The 26,709-nt window shown below is 39.2% G+C and overlaps 1 protein-coding gene and 1 non-coding gene across 2 annotated transcripts in view; both read right to left on the reverse strand.

Annotated features, from left to right (window-relative positions):
• THSD4 (thrombospondin type 1 domain containing 4) overlaps window positions 1–26,709 on the reverse strand; it is a 288,225-nt gene that overhangs the window by 113,082 nt on the left and 148,434 nt on the right. The window lies entirely within an intron of this gene.
• TRNAP-AGG lies at window positions 10,901–10,972 on the reverse strand. The gene has a single exon. It is a non-coding gene; the product is annotated as a tRNA-Pro (tRNA).

The raw sequence follows: 26,709 nt of genomic DNA on the forward strand, positions 1-26,709 counted from the left end.
CTTCTTCGTACCATAGTTGAACAAAAGAAAGTGCTTTGACTAAGCCATCAGAACTGAGCGCCCTTGAAAACGGTATTTGGTACTAGAAGATGAGTAAGAGCTACTTTTAAGTAAAGAATAAAGCAGCATTGAAAGCATGATACAAAGCTGAATTATTGAATCTCCCAAGCAGACCAGCGAATGTTTGTCTCGGAAATGAGTAAAATTGCAAACAGAGCTATAAAAGTTGGAGGGCTTCCCTAAGCCAAGTACGTTTGATTGTAATCTCTACGCAATAGACGTTTTGTTCTGTTAAACTAAGCAATACAAAAATAAAGAACTTCTGAACCCCAACAGTCTAAGTACACACATTGAACAACCGGAGAGAACTGTTTACAACATATGTGGGACCCTCCAAGTCCTCTATTCCCTTTCCTATTCTACTTTTTAATTTCTTCCAACTTTACTGTTGCCAATTTATGTATTTTATCATGGGAATGTGAAAAGTTATGGTTTTCTGAAAGTTCCAGCTCCTCAAGTCAAGAAGTCGCATTAGATTCTCACCTTTCATGTAAATGTAATATTTCTCATCCTTATGGTTGCAGGGGAAATCTCAAAAATATGACCTGTGAATAACCTGGTCTCGTATGTCAGAGAGTAAACCACATGAACTCAGCATACAGGTACTTTAAATGTCTCAAGACTTTAGAAGGTGGGTGGCAAGCAAAGATTTTGGTGAAATTGAGAAGCACAACATTACTAAGAATTAGATTTCTTTTGTAATTTGGTAAGCTTTGTATTAACAAGAAGTCACTGTCACTGCCTTCTCCCTCTCTGTCCCTTCCTTCTGCAGACTACTACTGTCATCTATGAAGAAAATCATAGATGGCAGGAGAAAAGATGTACATAAACAATCCCCTTCAGCTGACTCCTCTCAAGGGAATAGTACCAACTTAAGAGACTTAGAAAGGCAGAGTGAAAAAGATGCAGCACAGAGCTCACGAATGGCTCCTCTGAATGCTGGGGATGAGCACAGGAAGGTACCGCAGCCACAGACAGAGGAACTGTAACAACGGCAGCCGACAACCAGACCTGCAGGGTTTGAAAGCCTGGCACCACAACCTTAATGGTATATAAACCGTCAAGAACCCTCTACTGCTATGCTGATCTCATGAATACAATGCTTCCCTTCAAAACCTAAACGAAGGAAGCATTTTTCCCACTTTCAAAGGGAGATGAAGGTTTGCAGTCTGTGCTGCTTTGCTGACAGCTAGATGTAGAGCTGCCATTACAGATCCCATGTACACCAGTTGCCTGTGGCAAACTCTCTGGACTGAAAACGTAAAGGCAAATAAACTTAAGGAAATTTTCCATCAAGCCCCTGTCAGGAAACCAACCTGTCCCTCCGTGTTTTTTTGAAATACATATATGTACCACAAAAGGAAAAATGGAAATAAACAAACTGCCAACTAACCAGAGTTCAAAAACACTTTCATCAGGAGAACTCCAACTGCAGTACTTTAAAGTAGGTTAGTTCCTTGAAAAAGCTTTTAAAAAGAAACAACAAAAAAGAACAAAAAAAAACCACTACCATTTCAGATGTTGTAGCCTGTTATAAAAATTCCAGCAATGAAAGCTTTTTCATGCCGATTGACTTGTTTCTATAAAACAAAGTTTTGCCTTTTTCCTCAGTTCTTCACAAAGTGAACTAAGTAAGCACATGGTTTTGGCACAAAACCACCATTCTTCCCTTTCTCTTTTTTTTTTTTTTAAATGGTAGGTAGAAAACCAAATTTCAAAACCTAGCAGTAACTGTGATTTTAGTCTTCTCTTTGCTGATCATTCTAGAAAGCAGCACATTGTCTGTAAACATCGATGAAGTCTAAATAACCATTATTGGAATGAGTTTCTGAGGCACAGAAAAATGTACTGCATTCCCTTTTAACAATTCACATAACTGATTCTTTCCATACTGATTTAATCTTTCCCCCTACAAAACCATGCAGGCAGAATTCCCTGGAATCCAGAAGCTGGTATTCTGCTCTCCATATTAAATAAAAGAGATCTGTCCATACCTGCTACTACACTGCCATGATTTTATCAACCGAACTGGATAGAATGGTGCATATTCACAACCACAACCTTTCTTTGCAGCACAAAGTAATGGGAAACTTAACACTGCAATGAACTTGTTCTGTTGCAACCAAGATCAAAATTTATATGAAAACCTCAGTAATCACTACACTAGATATTACAAAACTATCAATTCTATACAAGTCTGTTTATGATTGAAGAGCTACTTCAGGTACTAAGTTCTGCAAAACCAAAATACTTTATTATTATAAAGTGGAAGCACTAAAACATCTAATTATTTTCAACACAAAAGCATCCTCCTCTTACTTAAAAACATACAAGCATATCAAAATTATACTGTAATTATTTTAGGCAGTTTGTTTAAATCAAAATTCCCAAATCATTTTCCTATTTTTATGGAGAAAAGCATCAGAATATTTTGAGAAAGGTTCCTACCACATACTCCTAGAAATGAAAACACAGAAAAGCAAAATACACGACTGATCTTTGAATATATGGTTTCATTAAAAATAGGGACTTTCCTCTGTGAAAAAGATTACCTGAGCTTGTAAATATCAATCAGTTTGTGAAGGCTGCTTACTGGTTGCCTCCTGAGACACCTAAATACCAAACAAGCACAAGTTTGTTAAACTTATCAAAAGCAAGCAATTTCCATTCCAGGTCTCTCAGCCTTCCCATATCTCCACTTGAATTTATGAACAGTATGCTCAGGCAAAACCCTTCACTGTAACTTCCTTCTCCTAAGGTTGTATATGCTTACAAAGCTGACCAAATTCCTAGTATTAAAGTAATAATAAAAGAAAATATGAAAAACAACATTTTTGTTATTTTCATGTATTTGGATTTCCTTTCTACTTCTTACAGCTTTATTGTTTGTAGAAATTAACTCACAAACATTTAAATCAAGACCACATGAAGTATACCCATATATATATCTTTCAAGCTAAAATATTCTATAACAAGATACTGAAAACTTCTGTGTATTTCAAAGTATTAACATGCAAGAATGAAAAACATTAATCCGCATGTCACTACAGGGGAAACACCAATACTGCTGAATTGGGGAGGCAGCAGAGGGCTGACTGCAATATTCATTTGTATTCAGCAGGTAAACCAATGAACTACCTAAAAAGAAGATAAAGGTTGAAAAGAACTGATGTCACAGCAGAACCCACAGGTTAATTTGCTTTGGCCAGACATCAGATTCCTGAAATTACTAACAGGGAAAGGAAATTAAGCAGAAAGTGCAAGCCCTGTTATAATTGTAAATGTTCAATGTAAGAATTTAACAGCAGAGAAAAAAAGGCTGAACCTACCTGAGGCTACTTAAAAAAAGAACAAAAGTTTCACATAGTCTTACATGCTAGGTAGACTTACGCATAAAGATGGTGCCATTTCAAACCGTCATATAGGCATTTCCAAAAATCCTCTCATCTCACTGTTTCCAGGAAGCATTAGCTTCTGAATTTATTACTCACATATTTTAAGGACAGAAGAAATGACTGCTGTCCTTCAGCCTGAACTACCGAGAGACACTGAACATAAAAATTCACTCAACACTTCTTGTATGAGGCCCAGGATTTCTTGATAAAAAAAAAAATTTTCTTTTTAGTTCAACACTTGAAATTAAAGAGGAGTCTCTTGCTGCTCCAAGAACAGGCAGAAAATTTAGGCTGTAAAAAGAATTTATTTTCCTTGAAGATAAATGGAGGGCAAATTGCAAACGGAGGACAAATGTAGAAAAATGCCACCCCCTGCCCTGCCCTGCCTCACTGGTTCAGGAAATACTGCTGCTAAACCGCAAAGGGAGTATTTTACCCCCATGGAGGCTCACACATCCACTTACCTGGTTTCTGGGTTGCACTGGCCAGACAGGAAAGAAAGAGAGCAACAGATTCTCCCCTAGTTTCCCCTCTACTACCTCCTTGCTATTGCTGCCCTTTGGAAAGAAGCATGCTCATACTCACACAATCTGAATTTCATGCGTGCTCATATTCACAATCTGAATTTCATCTTGGTCCTTGACCAAGAACAGATGAAATAACAATACATAAAGAAGTACATAGAAAGAGTACATTTGGATTTTTATACATGCCATTAAATAAATAAATACATACATACATACATAAACAAACTTAGGAAGGAAGTCAAAGTGTGAGCTATGTATTACAGCCTAAAGGTTAAATATTTGGAGCCCTATGAGAACGAACCCCAGACACTGAGCACCTGTGAGGAAACCAGTCTCAGACTTTCTCATGTACTTCAGTGCAACTCAGCATCTCTTCCCTTGGTTATAAAGTTGGAAGTCAATTTGAGTACTTCAGGAGCTAACACTTTTCTAAGTAATTTCCAATGTCTTTAGATGTACCCTTCCACTCAAATTTTCTATTCAGAAAGCTGCTAACTTTATGTAATTTCTTTTCTGTTTACATTTCTTGATGGAAGAAAATAATTTGTCCTGAACTGTGAAATGCAGATTGGCTACCAGAATACACAGTGGCATAGGGCATCATGCTTTCCACTGCTTTCTGACGTAACGGGGCTAGGCAGATTCTTATCTCTTCCTGTATTTATTCACTTTCTGTATTTATTCACTTTTTCACTGTGCAGTTATGTAAAAGACAACAGGATGCTGTGGAAAACAGAGATCTTTAGAAGTTCTAGGTAAATTATTCCATATGGTCACTTTTTGTGCTTGCTAATGCTTTCATTAGTTAACCACACTTTTCAAGTTACCTTTATCATGTTTCTGTTTATTTCCCTTTCTAAATTTAACGATCCTGATTTTGTCCACTTGTTTCTCATCTAAAGTCACTCCAAGTTCTGGCTTTTCTCATTTCCCATCTTTCTCTGTTACAAGGAAGTGGATCTGACCAGACCAGTTTAGACACTACACCATTAAAAAGGTGTTTCTTGCATCCTTTGGGATGTTAAGTTTCAAATAGTTAAGTTTCAAATATGCATTTGTATTTAATGAGGACATCCCAGGCTAAGTTCCATCACTGGAGGTTTGCCAGTTACTTCAGAAATAACAGAATGTTACTCTTCACTATCATCCTCGTATTCTCTTCTGACTACCATGGTATTGGCAGTGTATAGTGCTTTTAAACTAAGCTCAAACACTGAAAAAGAAATCTGAGCATTTCCTTCCCCTGCTCCCCACTCTTAAATTTTAAAGCTCAGACTTTCAGTTGTGAAGCCAGACTACTGAAAAGGCCCACCTCCAGAGAGCTGAGTATTAACCTCAACTTGATTTATCATCTTGAATCTTTCCCACAGTACTAAATCTATTACCCCTTTCTGTTTTCTGGCGTTATTATGTTAGAGGAAGGAAAAGGCCTTGGGTTCTCACCTGCCCAAGGTTAGGCTAGAAAGCATATTTTTCATGGCCGTATTCCAATCTTCTGTATTTTGATGATAGAATTCTGGGTTATGTTCCAGGTTCTCAAAGCACCTCTCTTTCTCTCCAGATAGTAGTTGCATAGTGCAAGTAGAATAAGAAGACATTTAAGAGGCATTTCTTCCTCTGTCCAATGCTACTTTCTGACTACAGAACAGGTGGACACCATGCTTTGAATTTCTAATTATAATGAATAACATTCATTTTGTGACAAAAGTTTTCCATACAATTGGGAAAAAGGTGAGGCCCCTGTAATATGTATGCATACCTAGTTTTTAATTATAAAAATATACAACCATAGGTCCTGAGGAAGAAGCACCAAAGAATTACATGATGTAACAGACCATGACCTATGCTATGAATGCTAGCATGAAATCTTAATTATAAAGGTGAAGCGTTTGTCACATCCAAAACTAAAATACATTATAATTAGATTTTAGAGATGGCACACATTTTCCAAATTGTCCTGCTGGCAAATGACAGCTGTATCAGACAGTTGATTGGGATATGATGAGAGGAATCTGTTTCAAAGAAAAAACTAACGAATTAGAATTATGAATATAACCATAATTTTTCAATTTTGCTTGAAAATGTTCTTGGAATCATTTCAGAGGAAGAAAGACTTATAGAACATGTTTTCATGTATCATCTGTTATTTTCCACAGTGGCAGAAATCTCAAAGCTGTAATGATACTCTCTTGTATTTGAGAAAATAGCTCTGGAAAGCTATCTGAAAGTCACTGTGAAACTTCCCCAGGAGTGAATTACTTACTAGTCCAGTGTGCAGGTAGAAAACTTGTAAAGAACTACAGTGAAACATACATTTGCAAGAAATTAGCACCATCTCCTGCCAAGTAAGGATGAAAAGAAAGCTCTGCAAAAGCTGGCCAAGATTTCTCATGCTCACTATTAACTAAATCAGTAAAACAGTTATCAGTCAACCTACCAAAATTCTGTCAGGAAGCACCAACAGCTGGCTGCTTCCCAAAGGACGGGGAGCCAGGTGTCAAGCATGACAACAGGGCCAGCAAGGCAGGGCCTCGTCCGCCTGGGCCCCATCCCACCGACACCACGAGAGGGAGCAGGACAGATCCAGGAACAGCAGCCAGGGTCAAACAAGAGTCCAGATTACCACACAAGTCTGTGGTGACAAGGCAGGTCCAAGGTCAAGCCAACAAGTCCGTCCACAGATCAGGATGCAAAGTAAGAGGTTCCCCAGCCAGGCACAGGCATGCCTGAGGCTGAGCTGGAGGCCGGCTTGCTTCCAAGGCAGCTCTGGACTGCAAGCCCAGGGCCGAGCTTAGGTGTGTATACACCTATGCTATACATATACCATGTGTATACAGGACTAGGAAAAGTAAAAAATCTGCCAAGCAAAACGAAGGAGGTTAAGAGATTATACCAGGCAGGGAGGGAAAAAAAAAAAAAAAAAAAAAAAAGGAAGTAAATGTCCAAGCAGGAGTCAATGTCCAAGCAGGAGTCATACAGCTGGAGCACCAGAGCTAAGGTGAATTCTTTAGCACAGGCAGCTCTGTTCTTTGATGCCCCAGGGGTCCTGAAGCAGACCTTCCTCCAGATCCAAAAGAAGGGATAAAAAATCTCAGAAGACTTGCATTCACTATCAGCCTACATCTTCCGCAGTTTAGAGGAATCCAAGGTTTCTCCTCTTTTCTGGCAGGCGAAATGAAAATAGCTGCCATGTCACCAAAGAAAACAAATACCCTAGGCTAAAGACTTCAGATTTAATTGCAATACTGATCAAAACCCAATGGATTAAGCACTCAACCTGAAACCAAATACAGGAAAAAAAGGAAGACTTCCAAGGTCATTTTGTTATACAACCAGAAGGGAGCAGAGAGAACTGACCTCACAGAATCACAGAATCACAGAATTTCCTAGGTTGGAAGAGACCTCAAGGTCATCGAGTCCAACCTCCAACCTAACGCTAACAGCCCTCCACTAAACCATATCACTAAGCTCTACATCTAAACGTCTTTTGAAGACTTCCAGGGATGGTGACTCCACCACTTCCCTGGGCAGCCTGTTCCAGTGCCTCACAACCCTTTCAGTGAAGAAGTTCTTCCTAACATCTAACCTAAAACTCCCCTGGCTCAACTTAAGCCTATTCCCCCTCGTCCTGTCACCAGGCACGTGGGAGAACAGGCCAACCCCCACCTCGCTACAGCCTCCCTTGAGGTACCTAAAAAGAGCGATAAGGTCACCCCTGAGCCTCCTCTTCTCCAGGCTGAACAAGCCCAGCTCCCTCAGCCGCTCCTCGTAGGACTTGTTCTCCAGGCCCCTCACCAGCTTCGTCGCCCTTCTCTGCACCCGCTCAAGCACCTCGATGTCCTTCTTGTAGCGAGGGGCCCAAAACTGAACACAGTACTCGAGGTGCGGCCTCACCAGAGCTGAGTACAGGGGGACGATCACCTCCCTAGCCCTGCTGGTCACACTGTTCCTAATACAAGCCAGGATGCCGTTGGCCTTCTTGGCCACCTGAGCACACTGCTGGCTCATATTCAGCCGACTATCCACCATCACTCCCAGGTCCTTCTCTGCCTGGCAGCTTTCCAACCATTCCTCTCCCAGTCTGTAGCTCTGCTTGGGGTTATTGCGCCCCAGGTGCAGGACCCGGCACTTGGCCTTGTTAAACTTCATGCAGTTGACCTCAGCCCATCGGTGCAGCCTATCCAGATCCTCCTGCAGAGCTTTCCTACCCTCAAGCAGATCGACACACGCACCTAACTTGGTGTCATCTGCGAACTTACTGAGAGTGCACTCGATGCCCTCGTCCAGATCATCGATGAAGATATTAAAGAGGACCGGCCCCAGCACCGAGCCCTGGGGGACGCCACTAGTGACTGGCCTCCAACTGGACTTGGCTCCATTCACCACGACTCTTTGGGCCCGGCTATCCAGCCAGTTTCTAACCCAACGAAGCGTGCGCCAGTCCAAGCCAAGAGCAGCCAGTTTCTTGAGGAGAATGCTGTGGGAAACAGTGTCAAAAGCCTTGCTGAAGTCAAGGTAGACCACATCCACAGCCTTTCCCTCATCCACCCAGCGCGTCACTCTGTCATAGAAGGAGATCAGGTTCGTCAGGCATGACCTGCCTTTCATAAAGCCATGCTGACTGGGCCTGATCGCCTGCTTCCCCTTCAAGTGCTGCATGATGACTCTCAGGAGGATCTGCTCCATGAGCTTTCCTGGCACTGAGGTCAAACTGACAGGCCTGTAGTTTCCCGGGTCTGCCCTCCGGCCCTTCTTGTAGATGGGCGTCACGTTTGCTAGCCGCCAGTCGATTGGGACCTCCCCCGATAGCCAGGACTGTTGATAAATGATGGACAGTGGCTTGGCCAGCTCCTCTGCCAGTTCCCTCAGTACCCTTGGGTGGATCCCATCCGGCCCCATCGACTTGTGCACATCTAAGTGCCGTAGCAGGTCACCAACCAGTTCTTCATGGATAATGAGTGCCACATCCTGTTCGCCATCCCCTTCCACCAGCTCAGGGTACTGGGTATCCAGAGAACATCCGGTATTGCCGCTAAAGACTGAGGCAAAGAAGGCATTGAGCACCTCCGCCTTTTCCTCATCTCTTGTAACTAAGTTTCCCCCCGCATCCAGTAAAGGATGGAGATTCTCCTTAGTCCTCCTTTTTGTGTTGATGTATTTATAAAAACGTTTTTTGTCATCTTTAACGGCAGTAGCCAGATTGAGCTCCAGATGAGCTTTGGCCTTCCTAATTTTGTCCCTGCACAGCCTCGCTACTTCTTTAAAGTCCTCCTTAGTGGCCTGCCCACTTTTCCAAAGCTTATAAACCCTCTTTTTCCTCCTAAGATCAAGCCACAATTCTCTGTTGAGCCAGGCCGGTCTTCTTCCCCGCCAGCTCGTCTTTGGGCACGTGGGTACAGACCGTTCCTGCGCCATGAAGACTTCCCTCTTGAAGAGCGCCCAGCCTTCCTGGACCCCTCTGCCCTTCAGAACCGCCTCCCAAGGGACTCCACCAACTAGTGTCCTGAGCAGTTCAAAGTCAGCCCTCCGAAAGTCCAATACAGCGGTTTTACTGGTCCCCTTCCTGGCCTCGCCAAGAATAGTGAACTCCACCATTGCGTGGTCACTCTGCCCGAGACAGCTCCCGACGATCACGTCCTCCACCAGTCCTTCTCTGTTTGTGAAGAGAAGGTCTAGTGGGGCACCTCCCCTGGTAGGCTCACTAACCAGCTGTGTCAGGAAGCTATCTTCCACGCTCTCCAGAAACCTCCTAGACTGCTTTCTCAGGGCTGTGTTGTGCTTCCAGGATATGTCGGGGAAGTTGAAGTCCCCCACGAGTACAAGAGCTGATGATTTTGCAACCTCTGTCAGCTGCCTGTAGAATTCCTCATCTGTCTCCTCATCCTGGTTCGGCGGTCTATAGCAGACCCCGACCAGGACACTAGCCTTGTTGTCCCTGCCGATCCTAACCCAAAGGGACTCGACCTTGTCATTCCCAACCTCGAGTTCTACAACCTCGAAAGACTCTCTAATATAGAGAGCCACACCACCACCCCTTCTATGCTGCCTGTCCCTTCTATAGAGCTTATAGCCAGGCATTGCAGCACTCCAGTCATGAGACTGGTCCCACCACGTCTCCGTGATGGCAACCAAGTCGTAGCCTGCCTGCCGCACGATGGCTTCCAGCTCCTCCTGTTTGTTACCCATGCTGCGTGCATTGGTGTAGATGCACTTCAGCTGGGCCATTGCCTTATCCTTCGGCCTTGCCATTGTTCCCCCTGGCACAGCCCCAACAATCCTAGCCTCAGCCCCATCCCCCTTCCTACCTAGTTTAAAGCCCTCTCAATGAGCCCTGCCAGTTCCTGGCCCAGGATCCTTTTTCCCCTAAAAGATAGGGACCCGTCTGCGGCCATCAGGCCAGGTGCTGAGTAAAGTGCCCCATGATCAAAAAACCCAAGATTTCTGCGTTGGCACCAGCCCCGGAGCCACGTGTTTAACAGGTGGGCTTTCCGTGTCCTCTCTGAACCCCTCCCTGCCACCACAGGGATGGACGAAAACACCACCTGCACTCCCGCTCCATCCACTAACCGACCCATTCCCCTAAAGTCCCTTTTGATAGCCTTGAGGCTTCTCTCTTCGATGTTATCACTGCCCGCCTGGACTATCAAAAGGGGGTAGTAGTCAGAGGGGCGTACCAGGTTAGGAAGCTTCCTGGCAACGTCCCTGACCCTGGCCCCAGGGAGACAGCAGACTTCCCTACGGGTAGGGTCAGGCCGACAAATAGGGCCCTCTGTTCCCCTAAGAATCGAGTCACCAACAACAATAACCCTCCTGTCTTTCTTGGTGGTCACCAACAACAATAACCCTCCTGTCTTTCTTGGTGAGGGCTTTTCTGTGTCTCTCCAGGATGTGTCTGCAGGCCAGCGGTGCCCAAAAGAGGGGCTCGTCCGGGAGTTGAACCCGGGACCTCTCGCACCCTAAGCGAGAATCATACCCCTAGACCAACGAGCCGCGCTGTGCAGCTCATAGTGATATGACTTCTGCTTTGGGCAGCAATCACATCACAACTTTTCCCATCTAGTTAAAAACATTCTGAGCCAAAAATGCTGTTATTGCTTCCCCGAATCTCCTCACGTTCCGTTCAATTCATTCTTCCCAAGTCACCACCTCTTCCAACAAGATTGTCTAATCTAAGTTTACTTTATCATACATCCTGATCCTAATTACGTTGCATTGCAAATTAAAAGAATTTACACCAGCATAGGTCACAAATCTACCCTGTTAGTGAGCTAAAGGCTCATTTGTCATCACTTGTGGTCCATGCCAGTTCAAGAAAGCACAGCACCAACAGACCAGTTACACTGCCAGTGGAAATCAGGTACCAATTGGAAGCATAGCTGCAGTGCAGGAACAGTCCTTTTCTTTCTCTGCAGATGTATACCGTATAAAATAGAATTATCTCCGTTTAATTGAAGAGAAACCATGTATCTTTACTGTCTTAATGAAAACAAAAATCTGGGAAACTCTGATTGCTTACATAATAGATTTTTGGACAGTTTATCTCATAAATGTGCTTATTTTTAAAGTAACCACATTAAACACATGTTGCCTATTAGAACCAAATGAACTACCAGAGTTTGTGGAGTCTTCCAGCAGTCCAGACTCTGGACAGTGGTCTCACATGTTTGAAAGCTTCAGAAGCACACGGATAAAAAGAGATACTTGACTCTGTTTTTCTAGGTGTCTTGCAAGCACTCATGCCGTTCAGAAAGCGAAAATGGCTAATTCTTGTGTAATAAGGGAAATCGAAAATACAAATAGTAGAAATATAGATTGTTAAATCTTGAGCTTTATCCGGTTTATGAGTTCTGAGAACACCGCAGCTCAAACTAGGTAAACAGTATCTGAAAATAACTATGCGTTCTTGTGTCTCTTAAATATTTCATCTACTATAGGATTAGCAACTCACAGAGCAGATAAATATTTGTGTAATTAACTGATAAGCCTGTGTACTTACCAATAAACCGGTAAGTACAGCTATTAGTTAAATAGCTAAAACTCCAGTATACAGCAAAAAAATCTTTACATAACGGCACAAAATTTAGAAATGCTGTTTGCTGATAACAGGATGTAAATAAATATAATACAAACACACTTAGGAAGAAAAAAAAAAAAAAGAACTACTTAAAAGGCAACACAAAACAAAGGAAGTGAAGAAACATTCTCTGTGTATGTTGTGAAAGACACAAGTGGTGCTGATTACTTTATCCCCATACTCAGACTGTCTACATGGGTTAAAGCTAGCAATAACACCAGTTCTAATCTTAAATGCCCGCAGAGAGACATAAAACTTGACTGTTTGAGAAACCAGGTTGTAAAAGCACATCTGTGCAGCCAGCACCATCACCATCACACAGTAAGCAAACAATCACAATTCCAACAAAATGCAAGTGAACAAAAACATACAAAATTCCCTACGCTTTGATGCATCAAGACCACTCAGAAGATTTCTTGCCCAGTTCCAAGTCTTTTCAATACAGTACCTTCTTATTTATATGGAACATGTCTCAAATAGTTTCCACCCAAAGTTTCATGGAAGACTTCCTCACAATGAACTTTTTCTCACTGAATATACTTTTCTATTTTTTATATAGCTCTACATGCTAGCTCACGTTCAAGAAAATGAGTAATGGTACGTACCAGTTATTTTACCAGTGTAATAGCATTATAACCCTGCAGTTCCACTAGCAACATATTTTGTTTTGGCATCCAAAACAGATAAGAAAGCGTTCTTAACTTCTCTCCCCTTTGACTTGCTTTTTCTCCCCCATCCTCTTTTTTTTTCCTTTTTCTTTTTTTTTTTTTTTTTTTTTTTTTAAGCTATATTATTTCGCTGAGAATATTAGCTAGAGTGCGATTTCTCAAGGGATCAGAAGTGACACTGTCTCTCACAATACAGATCTCCAGGTTATCCCAAGTGAGCTATTACAACTTAGAGCAGTTAAATTTCCCAAGAGAATTCATGAAGTTAATTGCAACACATAGATTTCTACAGTTTCCAGGTCCAATGGATATGGTCCAAATTGTTAGTGACAGAAATTTGTCCAAATTATTTTAAACTGAGATTAATGATTATTTATTCAGCATTACCAACACATACATGATGGTATTTACTGGAGATTTCATTTTTCAAATTGTACCACAGAAGGGTTTTTCTCTTCTTTTTACTGAAAATGAGAACGGTATCTTTCTCTCTTATGAAATATTTCATAGATCAAAAACTCACAGTGCACAATTCTACACCGTATGCTTGAACAGAAGCCTAGGTCATACAAAATACATATTTTTAAAAATTTCAAATATATTATTTACAAGTAAATCAGAAGAATACTTCAGTACGGATGCTCAGGTGACAAAGTAAATAGCATTACACAAATTCAGTCTGCTGTGGATCAATGATGACTACTTATCCAAAGCCAAAATAGTCAAAGATTAAATCAAGCAAAGGTCTATGAAAAAGTATTAAAGTATTTATTATGAAATCTTTATCTTACAAAGACTTTTAAAATCTCATTCTTTAACTTTTTGAGCACTCCTTTTACAACAAATGTGTTAATCTAAAGGCAGCATTTTCCAGGAACATGTTTTGCAGCTCTTTCAACCCTTCACCTTTATGTTCTCAGCCATCTTTCTTTCTGTGATGTCATTTTCAAATAGACTCCCCTGTTATCCCCACTGTACATCCCTATTTTATCATGACCTCCCAGCTTGACTGTTATCATCAAATAACAAAACAACTACTTTGCCAGTATCTTTATTGGAAATAAAAATGACTATTTCTCCAACAAGTATTTGCAAACAGCTTGACTCCTGGGGCATGGTCTTACCAGTAAATACTAATTTTAAATGTAATACGTTCAGTTTAAGTGCCACACATTGCTTATTTTTCCTCTCATTTTAACATCTTGTAGCATTGGCACAGTAGATTCAGCAGGTTTTATGTGAACTGATTCTATGCCAATTCCAGAGAATAGCCCTGTTACTATTAGAATTTGTAGTTACATTAGAAAAGAAATCAATGTATAAGTTTTGAATTGAAATCCAATATAACTTGCAAGGAAGACACATTCCAACAAATTTTAAAATGGAGAGTCTATTGATGTCACCTGGTCATTTCATATTAAAAAAAAAAAAAGAACAACACACAACAACACAGAGGTGTTTGGAAACATCATTTTAAGGTAGCTTTCTTTTTATTTGGGTTTTAATAAAAACTATAGTGGGCATTCTTGTAAGCGTCAAACTTTTGAATGCATCACCTGCTGGATCCCTCTTTGTCATGATTTGTGCTTTATATGGTGACATTTACAACAAATTTCTGAGCTGGAAGTAGCTTCTGAATTATTTTGCTGTTAAGAAAAGTGGATGAACTGCATTAATTAAATTGAACCATTCAGTTTTACACAAAATTAAGTACTATGAACATGTTCTACTAGAGTTTTCTTATGCAGTATGAGATACATCCTGCACCTAATTCTGCAGTTCTGCCATAAATTTGGTCAGGCTTTAGCATACTCCCAGTTTAATATTGCTCTCAATACTCATATCAAATCACACAATGCCTAATCTACATATCTTTTCATAAGAAAAAAGTGTCTGTGGGGACACTTTGTAATACAGAAATTCCCAAGAATAAATTGAGCAAGTGATCCCACCTATTTAAGGAGATTAAAACCACTGCAATAATAACAGAATGGAAACACTGCTCTTCTGAAATAGACTGGTATTAATTTTTCCTATTTCTTGTATCGCTTTTGTGTAAATGGCATCTTAAGATTTTTAGATTAGTTCCCTATCACTTCAGATAGCAGGCTATGTAGTCTCTAAAATGCACCGAATTCTATCTCCATTTGGAAAAGAAAAGAAAAAAAAATATTAAAAATGATCTTGCATTCCCTCTTTGTACATCAGAAGCTGACCAGGGAACATTCTTTCTTTTTTATTTCTAGAATTTTAATTAACTCAGAGATAAAACAAGTATTCAAACTATTTTTGAGAAAAAAAAAAATCTTCAACTTCTATCTGTGATTAATTCTACTTTCTTCTAACAGATAATGTCAAGGACCTCCTTCCAATCTAAAACATTTACTCAATTGCTTTGGTAAAGTCTGTACTGCTTACTAGATACACTCTGCACAAATTCTGTTCTTTGATTGATTGAAGTGTGCTAATTGTACCATAAATCATGGGAAAACTGAAGTAAAAAGCTGAAATCATTATTTTAGAGAACGTATTTAGCCTTTCAAAAGCCTCCACTTAAGATGTAGACTGCAACAGGTAGAGCTACCAAACCCAAATATCGCAAGACTCGATATTCTGTCAGCAGAGGCCATACCGTGCCCATCAGTCTCACAGCGATTCAGCACTGGGCCTTCATTTTGTTGACATTAGTTCCAAATCTGACCATCTCTTTGGTTTGAAAGAACTGTAAATGCACAGCATCTCAGACTCCATATCTTGTTTAACTCCAGACTACTGAACAGCTAGCTACTTGTCAATTCACAGAGGATATAACCAGACCTGATGCATTCTGGCAACCTCTATTGCCCTAAGCTTTCCTTTGGAAGATCTGCTTTACATCTCAAAGTGCCTCTTCCACACATTTGAAAAAAAGGCTCTTGTAACTTTGTACAATTCACTTGGTTGTAGCACTGGGCATACTGTTACACATCTGGATATTCTGGACAAATACACAAAAGCCTTAAAGTCTCCCAGGTTGACATTTCCAGGAAGAAAAAAAGGAGCTACTTTAGAAGAAAAGATGAGGCCTGAACATATGGTTGCCATAACCAGTGCAGTGTAAGTTAATAGAGAAAGACTGAAAAGAATGATTGGGTACCTTGTGCAACTTTTTTTCATGACTGCACTGAAGACACACCCATAGACACCATATAAACAAACCCAAATATCACAGGCATAGCAGGCCTAAAGAAAAAGAGAAAGAGAAGACCTTTGCTAATTCTCTTGCTTGCAGCAAGCATAATATCCTCCTTTGGAAAAAAGAGCCGGAGGCCAGCGGCAATAAGAGAACAAATTAGCTTCATTGGCCTGAAAAGTTTATGATTAGCATGGGAGGTCTGAAGCCTGCTGATCACTACAAAAATGACATTTCACTTTGATGCACGTCTATCAACTCTCACTGTATTAAAATGCTTTCCTTTTTAAATGTGGGTTTCAGCTGCTGTGTCTGGCCACCATCTGATCTGAAAGTAGGGATCTTTAAACTATGTAATATTGTTTTTCTAATCAGTATTGTATACAAGAGAAATTAGCAAACACTGAATATTCAGAGCATTTCCAGCCATTTAAAAAGACTTCAAACAAATCTAAAATGCTTATCCTTGGAAACAAATATTGGAATAAGAAGCAGTGGTTTGCCACTAGAAGCAAGATATTTTATGACAAACTGAGTGGAGAGTTCTGTTTTTGTTGTGTTTGTTATCGTTGTTTGTTTTTTTTTTTTTGGTTTTAATGAAACAATGGAACAATAAACAGAAATTTGACTACATAAAGTGTGTCAGTGTCTCACTGACATCACTGGATTAAAAATGCAGAGCACAAATGTATGAACTACAGAACATTCATCATATATCCTCTGTCAGGCATGCTGGAAAGAATTAATGTGTGCAAGCAGGTGTAAAGCACCTTTAACTACTTTGTACAATAAAAATGTAGCCAGACATAACAATCACTAGACTACAGCAATCTTACGTTGGGTTTCGATACTTGTTATAAATGGATGTTATCATATAAGCTAAATCTCAGTGACTACATTCAGTATTTTTTCCAGCCAGAGGCAAACACCTCTATACAACTAAGCCATGTCAACCTCAGACTTGAGGATCTAGGATTGGCTTCCCTAAACATGGGCTATCTTAATTTAGTTTTATGATAAGTAAGAAAGGACTGCAATTGTGCTGAGAACCAATTAAATAACATCTGCAGGAGATAGGCATTTATGTAAGTGCTGGTAATACATAGCTTCACATTTTGTTGTTATACAGCATTTAAATTTCACTGTTTCCTCACCATTTTGCAGTCTGAGAAGGCTTAACAGCAGTCTTGTCACTACAGCAATAGTCAGACTCAGAAAAGTTAGTTTCAGTTCTTAGACCTGTATGAATGGAAATGAGCTGTCTGTGTTTCTAGATGGGTATAAATACAGTTTAAGATCAAGTTTAAATTTTATGGTTGGCATTAAATGAGGACAAAATTTCACAATTTTGGAGGAATTCGAGAGTTTAGAAGAAAATCTCAGAAATGTAGAGGAATATAACACAAATGAGAAACTACCAGGCTGCAGATGTGGTTCCAACCATCATTTCCAAAATGTTTATGCTAGTACGTCCAACATTCCTTCCGGCCAATCCCTAACTGAACAGAAATGAGAAACAGAACTGTTAAAATGTTTCCTAGATCACATACACAACGACAGGTTCCCTTTTCTGTAGCCTCTGTGCAGTTGCTGCCAAGGAAATTACAGAAAGACCTTTTCTGGTCTTAGTGCTTATGCGTCTGTCTTCCTAGAGAGCCATGCAAACAAACGTCCTTGTGACGTCCTTGTGCAGTATTCTTTCAGCTAGTGAAAGCACTGGCCAAGTTATTACTGCAAAGTTTTGTACCCCAAGAGTTATTTGCAGGCAATCACAAGAGTGACAACTCTGCAAAGACTTTCAAAAAGTATGAAAAAATTAAATACCGCTTAGAGGTATTAAGGAGGCTTTAAGTACAACCTGTCTGCAATATTTTTAGTAACTCTTCTGAAACACTTTTCCTGATTCACAGTTCTCTTCTTATGCAGACATGTTTTTAAACTTACACAGAAATCAACACAGGTTCCAAACACTCAAAGAAGACAGCTTATATGTGCTGAATAAAGCACTGGTTACAAAGCTGATCTGATCTTAGAGCTGATGAGAGCATATACTACAAAAATCAGTAAGGCCAAACAGATTGTTTTAAAATTCAGATTTGATAGTTCAAAATAAGATTCTGCAAGAATTAGTTGTCAAGAAGAGCTAAGCTGACCTACACATGCAGGGAAAGTGGAAGTTATTTTAGACCGCTTTCATTATGTAAACAAAACAAAATGGAAGTTAAATAGAATGCTCTTTGTCCCAGCTGAAAAAAAAGACAGGGCACTTTTCAAACAGAAATGTCACTGCACGTCTGCTTTAAAGCTGCTTACACAAAAATAGCATTAACATTTTTGCCATTGACTTTAATTTGCAATTAAGTGGCCAAAGGGAATTCATTACTAACTTTTTGTTTGCCTCTACAGTCTTATATTCATATTCTTCATTTCCTGTCTTCTGTTCTAGATTTTTGTATTCAGCACAAAATAAAGCCTGGCACAAACATCGTTCTCTGATCAAGTAAAGAACACAAACTAGGCAATCTTTCAACTGAAATTAACAGGATTACCCAATGTCAACACAATGCTGACATATTTGTTGATTTGATGGATGAAGCACAGCACTGTACATTTAAGATGCTTAACTTTCTGCGCTTCATGTGAGACTAAATTCAGTTGATTTGTTAAGTAGCAAAGAGCTCAGCCATGAAGATAAACACTTACATCAATCAGATTTCCACTTCTGGCTATTCAGTTTTAATAGTTAGATGTGGTTTAACTAAATCTCCTACACGAGAAAATCAGAATTAGTATGGAAGAGAGACAGAGCGAGAGCAACCTAAAAGAGTAAAGGGTGCCATAAACAAATTCAGGCCCATGTCTTACATCATTACAGCCCATATAAGAACTGTAGGCATGCAAAAATGCTAAACATTTTCCAATATTTTTTATGGAACTCTTAAACAGTGGGAAAGTTATTGTTGGTCTGAGCTGGTCATGAGCTAGTAAAATTTTTGCATTCTAATTAGGTGTGATCTAATCACTCTTCTCTGCCACAGCCAAAAAGCAAATGCCTTATCCTTTCCAAAGCAACGTAGATTACGTTATTTTACAGACTCTTCACAGTCTTGCTTTTAAATGAATGGTCTACCTATCTATATACAAATGATTTATTTTTTTTAAACAACATCAGTACATACAAATCGGATCATGCAGGTATCCACTTCCCATTCTCTGACACAGTATGCCTTGAGACAGAAAAATAAATAGAGGGGACTTGGGATTCTGGAGAAAAGATGGTGGTGTAGTTGCATTAGTTAGTTTGTAGATACAAACATTGCAACTGAATATAACCATGCACAAAAAATGGTTAATAAAAATGGCAAAAGAAGGGATGATTTTACTATGATCTTATTCCCTGCAAGGCTTTCTTCTACCTGTGTGGTCCTCTGCATAAATGAAAAACACTCATTTAGGACTCTCATAATCATAACGATGATGAATCAGGAATAAGGAGAGGCTTCAAGAGAACCAACTACTGAAGCAGGGGCTAACATTCTCTTAGTAATAATAAAAAACAGAGCTGATGTGGGAAAGGAAGAGGCTGATAATGGGAAGCTGTGTGTCAAATGGTAGGAGGTGAAGTCAGAATAATATTCATGATTAAACTCATCCAAAAAACATGAAGACAAGTTTGATGATGAAGTGAGAGAAGTGCATGGACTAAATGGTTTTAGGGTAGTGTTTATCAAGGCTTAAAGTGAGGACTTACTCTTCTCAGATGGCAACAAGCTTTTAAAGGAAAGCTAGGCTGTCCAGTCCTCTTCAATCTTCTCAATTCTTTTTAATCCAGACCAGTTATCCAACTATTTGTCATGACAGAAATAAAACTTCCCTTCCGGCTTTATTCCAGCAAAGAAACTTGAAGACAGAACAAATATGGCTCTGCCCATAAAACCTCTGCATGCTATGAAACCAAAGAATAATCTGTGTGCAAAGGGAACATTAATATAGAGTGCCTGCCTGAAGGCTTGTGACATACATTGAAAGGATCCTGTGAAATAGGAACATAATATCCACTTGAATATTGATACTGTGAGAAAGGCTCTTGGCTAACTGGAAACAACCAAAGCAAGGTTCTCTCTGCTTACTATTTAGTTTTAAATAAAAATATAAATATAAAGGTCTCTCACTGTAAATTACAGAAGCACTGTAACAGTGACATTTCATTAATATTATAATTGAGAGTGGCTTTGATCTGTACAGATTAAAAATGGTATGTTTTTTCCATTGTTTCCCTGAAATTTTAACCCTTTCCTAATGGAAACATCTGGGTGGCAACAACACTTTCCCCATGCAATGAGACAGAGATTGCAGTTACACCACCTACAGAAAAATGCATTCATAAATATACGTCCTCGCTCATACACATGCTTTCCTCTTTGGCAAGCGGATATATATCAGTGATGATCAGAATCAGAACATGCACTTTTGAATCCCATAGCTACTGACAAAACCTCCTGCATAACCCTCCAGAGATTCTCCTACTAAAAAGCTTGCCAGTGACAACAAAGTTAAGAAAGACTAGAAAAGTGGAGCTCACACCATGAGATTTGACTCTCTTCAATTCACTGAAAGATCTGCTCGTGAAACACCGCGGAGTATTTCCAAAGGCAAAATTTCATCTTGAATTTCACACTGAAATTCTAATAATAAATCTTCAATACCTAGCAAACTTAAAAGTTGATGAAATCCATTTGGCTGAGAAGCTACTCTGCCCTTGGGGAAATTTTCAAAAAGTGTATCTAGTTCAACAGAACCACAGATCCTACTGCAAGTAAACGCATCTTGGGTATTTTCCTTCCCTCGGTGCTTAGAGAAATCTCCCCCATTAAGCACCAAGAACATAAAAATATCCCTAAAAGCATTCTTTCTGAAATGACTGTTCCCCATATTCAGCATTAGACTTCTGTTTCTAACTGTGCTACCACCTTCTTTCATTCAGGAACAAGCTTGATTGGCATTTTAAATTATAAATGTATTTTTACACTATTTTTCTAGCAAGCAATCAAGTAAAACATTTTTAAATGGAACAAAGCACTCAAGAGCATGTCCTCAGAACACATTTTTTTAACAAGGTGGTAGTAACTTCAGGACCTTCTCCCTAGCTTGCTAAAGGCAAGCAGCAAATGCTATAGGGGTCAAATGTTTGAAAAACATCAGGCTTTTTGTTTTCCAATACAGCCACCCTATGAGCAGGGTTCATAGCTTTCCTTAACAATGTTCTTAAAACTGAGAACATGAGCCAATTTCCTCCTTCTCTTGGGTAATTTTAGCCCCTAGAGGTTTTAAAGCTAGCTCTGTAAACTGTGATGTAGGTCACTGAGAGCCAAGTGCTGGAATTGTTCAACCTGAGCTCTTTGCAGCTGTACCCACTCTGCGATACATAATCCTTCTGTGCCAGGAGTCAGGTTTCCCTACACAAGGTTCACCGGCAACACTGCCAAGGAATTAACCAGAGACTTAAGTCACAGGGATTTTTTATATGATTCCAGAAAAGACAATATGAACTCAGTAAACTGTAAACTACTAACTAAGGCTTGTAAACCTTATCGTAGAAATTATTTGCTCCTCAGTGGAAGGCTGGCATGCCAATTTTTTTTCAGAACCATAATGTTGTCCAGAAGATAGCTCCAAGAACAACTGCTGAAACAGTATGACCATGATGCAAAAGCTCCATTTTACTGGTAAAAGCTTTCACAAAAGATTTGCATGAGTTAGTGTGCCTGCTCCACACAAACACCATACAGCATCACCCAAAGCTATTTGCTTACAGTTACCCACTATGTGGGCAGACAGCTGGCTTACAGCTAAAGATTATATGGTTTGCATTTTTTTTTGGCCCACAAACGGTGTTATTTCTAAAGAAATGTTTGTATGAGTTTTTGCAGGCAGATACAACTCACTCTGTGCTCCTTCACTGAGCAGACTCTGTACTTGATAGGCAAAGTGCTAAAGGTGTAAAGGTGTAACAGTGATTAACATGACTACATACCTTCCTGAAAGAAAGTTCCAGGTAAGCTCAGGATCAGCATCATGTGGCTACAAAATTTTTGGATGGCTAGAAGCATGAGCTGAAAAAAACTTGCAGCTCTCTGTCACAGACTGTGGCAAAAGACCACTTCTGAGCAAGCTGGAAATTTACTTTTCTAGGGCATCGAGGCTTTTGGCTAAAAACTTTTGACTGGTTGTCATATGCATGTCTCGACCTCAGAGTGCCACTTTATCTATCACCTTTTAAAAGGCTCAAGGAAAAAGGAAAAAAACAAAACAAAACAAAACTTTTCTGACTTTTCTAATGTGCATTTCTTTCTATTCTTCCAACATGATCCTGAAAATCCTAATCCTACAAATATCACAAAAGCATATCCACCCTGATAACTCCCCAGGTTCTCAGAAGGTTATAACTTGTTTCTCAGAAACAAATTCCAAAAGCTCTCTAGTGAGCACTGCTGGTTCCCGTAATGCACATTCAGTACCATTGACTCTTAAGCAAGAGGCAGGAGATGTCAGCAATTAGCCTTCAGGACTGGCATGCCTAGGCAGAAGGAGCAAATACAGACACATGTTCTTCCCCTATGGCTAATCAGTGTAGCCCAATTTCATATAAAATCAACAAACTGTCAGCCCCCCAAAAAATACATATTTGTGTTCTCTGTTAGCGTGTAAAGAACTTTTTTCTGAAATGTGAAGCTACAGCAGTGTATGCGCTATCTTTTGCCCTTCTGGTACTCTCAGTCACCTAGCAATACTGCAAGGTATCATGCCCTTACTTATTGCGTCCACATCATCTCATTTAATTATTCGGAATTCATCACCTAGAGGTTGAATCTAAATTGAAAGGGCTTCCCAGGAAAGCAGGCCACCCGTACCTTTAGCATTGTTTTAAATAGAAGCTCTGACTTAATCATTCCTGTCAGCCCTTCTCTGTGAGAGACTATGATATGCAGGCAATTTAAACTTTGTCAGGTGTAAACACAAATACATCCTCAATCGAAGTCCAGTTCAGGTCCTAGGGGTAAAAACAGAGCTATTTCCTTGACTTTAGTGGCACTAGAACCATCTCCGAAATTACTTAAAAATAAAAATAAAAACACGGGATATTTCCAATTCAGCTTCTTTAACAATTTTTAAAGAAATCTGGAATTTTCCAGACATTTACATTACATTTGGGTTGGCTGATATCCAATACCAGTGTAAAAATACCCCAGAAGAAAAGCAAAATATAAAACAAATTCACACACAAAAGCTACATTGAAAGAAAACTAAAGCTCTGGCTTAAACTTACAGAAGTACTTATGAAAAGAATAAAACTCTCAGTATTGAGTCATGCCAGGAAGTCATATTAGTGTTGCTAAAATATATTAAAATATTTCACAAATACCAAATCTATGCCTCTCTCTATTATATTTTACTCTGTATTTCAGTGTTAGGACATATCTTTAATATATTCATAATATTACTTCTATAACTTATCTAGCTATTTCAAAATATACAATGAGTCACTTTATTTTTCTGTAGCTTTATATAAGTGTTACTGCTATCGTTCTGTTTAACTTAGAACATGTGACCCATTGTTAATCAAAAAAGATATTTCATCTTCAAGATTGTAGAAATCAACCTATGGAGCTGACAAACATGGTGCATTCAAGTAGGATAGAATATATCACTGATGCTTGGAAATTGACGTGTTCCAAAATAAACGCAAATCACAGACAAAAAGTCTTCTATTACAATGCTTCTCAAATATGTTTTCTTTTTCTCCACTTTTCACTATTTAAAAAACATAGAAATCCACATCAAATTATTTGTCCCTATGATTTTTTTTTAATCCTTTACAGTAACTGGTTAACTCTTACCAAGTGTTTCCTGACAAAAATGTTTTTAAAAATGAACTTTGAAACCTCATGCATTTTTTACTGCATTGACCGATCAACATTTACAAGCGAGCACACTTTTAAGTTAAACAAAATCAGCACGATGATGATATTTTCAAGTAGAATGTATGCAAACTCAATTGCCACTAACAGATTTCAGCTCTCCTGAAAATACAATATAGAAGAGGTTCATGTCCAAATGCTTTTTCCAGAGCGCTGTTGAAGCTGCCTTTTTTCCAGATATACCTCCATATTTTCCTTCATTGTGAAATTAATGTAATTTCATAATTTCTACTATTCTCTGGCACTGCTGCTGTGATAGCTTTGCATGCTTCTGTTGAAATTCTTCATGATTTGAAAGGTGAAAAATAATTTTTTACTCACAAGTGTTCTATCATACCTATAAACACATGTACATGTGCCTACATGCAGATGTGCACGCACGTATGTTCAGATAATGAAAATACTAGTAAACAAACATATTTTTTCTAGTTTTTGGTTTGTTTCGTTGTTTTTTGTTGTTATTTTGATTTTGTAAAAGGAAGCTCCGATTATTTCTTACATACTGGATTTTGAAAATCACCATCACTATGCATTAAAAGATGCCTACATGCAAGCAAAAATGTCATGCTGCCATGTGCCATGCTACTTGTATATGGTTTGATCTCTTGCTATTCTTTAACCTTTCTCCCTTAACATTCAACAGGTCTTCAGATTTCTTGCAGAGGACCCAACTGTAGTGCCTTTTTGTTGGTTTTGTTTGTTTCTAGAACCACTATTGGGTTATGTGCAACCGTTTAGGAAGCCTTGCTGTAGTTAAAGTGAAACCTACACGTAATTTCTGTGGAGTAGACTTTGAACCTAATAAAATGAGAAGCACTTACTTGAGACCTATTGCCAAAGCACTGCAAGCTTTCTGAGTGTACTTATTCCTAACATAGTTGTATTCTCTTGGATGGACTTGGATGGACTATTGGACGGACTTAATGGTGATACATTCACTCTTCCATCTATTTTAGACCTGCAAACTTATTTCTAGCTAGTGTATATATAATGTTTAAAAATGTTTCAGATGTAACTTGCTGAGATTAAATGGCACTTTGGAAAGCTGCAGAGTCTGCCAAAATGTTCCTCTGTCTACATTTCTGCAGTGGGACTTCGTATGTATAATTTATGAAACAGTATCTTAAAAAAAAAGAAAAAAAAAAGAAAGCTTTCTGCAAGTAATTAAACACAGTTAATTCCTTTTCAAATACAGAACAACCCTTCAAAGCCTGCTTAAATTGTGTAAAATATTAAAATAACTAACTCAGGAAAAAAAATGATCAGTTAATAACTTTTCAAAAAGCTTCAGCACTTGAAGTTAAGAACTTTTGCTGAAAGGTGATTTTGAAAGCCACACACAGCTTATAAAAATAATAACATTTGGTAGCTTGTGCTCACACTTTACGCCTTAATCTTAAAATGCAGTCCCTGTTCCATTTTGGAAAACAAAATGTGGTCTAAGAAAACAAACTGGCATTTCCCATATTGTTTGCTGGAAACATCTAATGACCCCAGAAATGTAATTGCGTAACTTGACCTCATGTATACAGTTGAATAGAGCTAGTAACTGACTGCAGTCATACTCAGTACTTTGGATTGGAGAAACTTGTCAATTTTTCCTCTCTCTTCACAAAAGTGTTAGAAAAAAAGCTGTTGTGAATAGCTGCTATTGTTTATCCCTTCTTATATACTATAAAAGTCATAATGTGGAGCATAATTACTACATGAACAGCCAGAACTGTTAGTCCCAATTCCGCACTGACAGCTGTCAAAAATGAGCAATTAGCAAACCACATGCAATTGAGGAAACAAGGCTTTGGGGCTGGTTCGAAGGCTATTGACTTGGTTAAACCCAGCAAGTAATCATAATATTTCAAGGCAGACCTTCGCACAGCGTTTAAGGCTAATCACTGCCCTCAAGGATACAGTCACACTGCTTGAGAGATATGCAGGAATCTAAAGGCAAAGTTCTTCCTTCAGCTACAAATTAAAAAAAAAAAATTAATACATGTCCCCATATGAATCAACCAAGCAAGCCTGCAGAAACCTGTATGCAGTGAGATATACATATACATATATATGTGTGTGTATATATAAATATTCTGAAAAATAACAAAATATCCGTGTTTCGGTTACTCTTTGTTTTTCTTTAAAAACTTCCCCAAGAACAGGAAATGAACCACAGATACCCAACAATCAACCAACTGTATCAGGACAGGGAATTGAAGCAAATATCAGCAATCACACTGCTTAAACTTGGCTCTCATGGCTAAGGAGTTATATCCACAGTGCTGCTTGGGATTGTGGGGAGCATCTCGAACGTGGCTTGCAAGTTAATAAGCCAAAGAATGTTGTGGAAAGAGAAAATGGTCCCAATACACAGAAGAAGCGTAGGGCAGTTCTGCAGGAACTTCAACATTTTGTACCTTACCGGTTTTCATCATTCTTGCATACACAATTTAAATATCCATCATTTCCTCAGATTACCACTTTCCTTGTAATGTTCATGAAAGGAAACAACCACCACCAACAAAAAAGGACCAGAAACAAGGGTTCTTTTTGCATGCATACATACACACACACACCAATGAACATCTACTTTGAATAAAACATCATCAGAAAACATTTTATATGACTGGATAGATTGATTTTTTTCTATCTTAGCTCTAGATCCAAAATACTATATAGATCACCAAGAAGTAAAATTTCACATAAAGTATCTGAATGTCTACAAACTGATGAGAATGTTCTCATAGCAACAGGAACCAAATGTGTTCTCTGCTGTGAGTTTCTTTCCTAACCAAGTTCCCCTTCCCCTCAGCAATAACAGACAAGGGGACTTGGAGAATTAG

The sequence above is a fragment of the Aythya fuligula genome, chromosome 11 (assembly GCF_009819795.1).
Source record: "Aythya fuligula isolate bAytFul2 chromosome 11, bAytFul2.pri, whole genome shotgun sequence".
Classification (NCBI taxonomy): Eukaryota; Metazoa; Chordata; class Aves; order Anseriformes; family Anatidae; genus Aythya; species Aythya fuligula.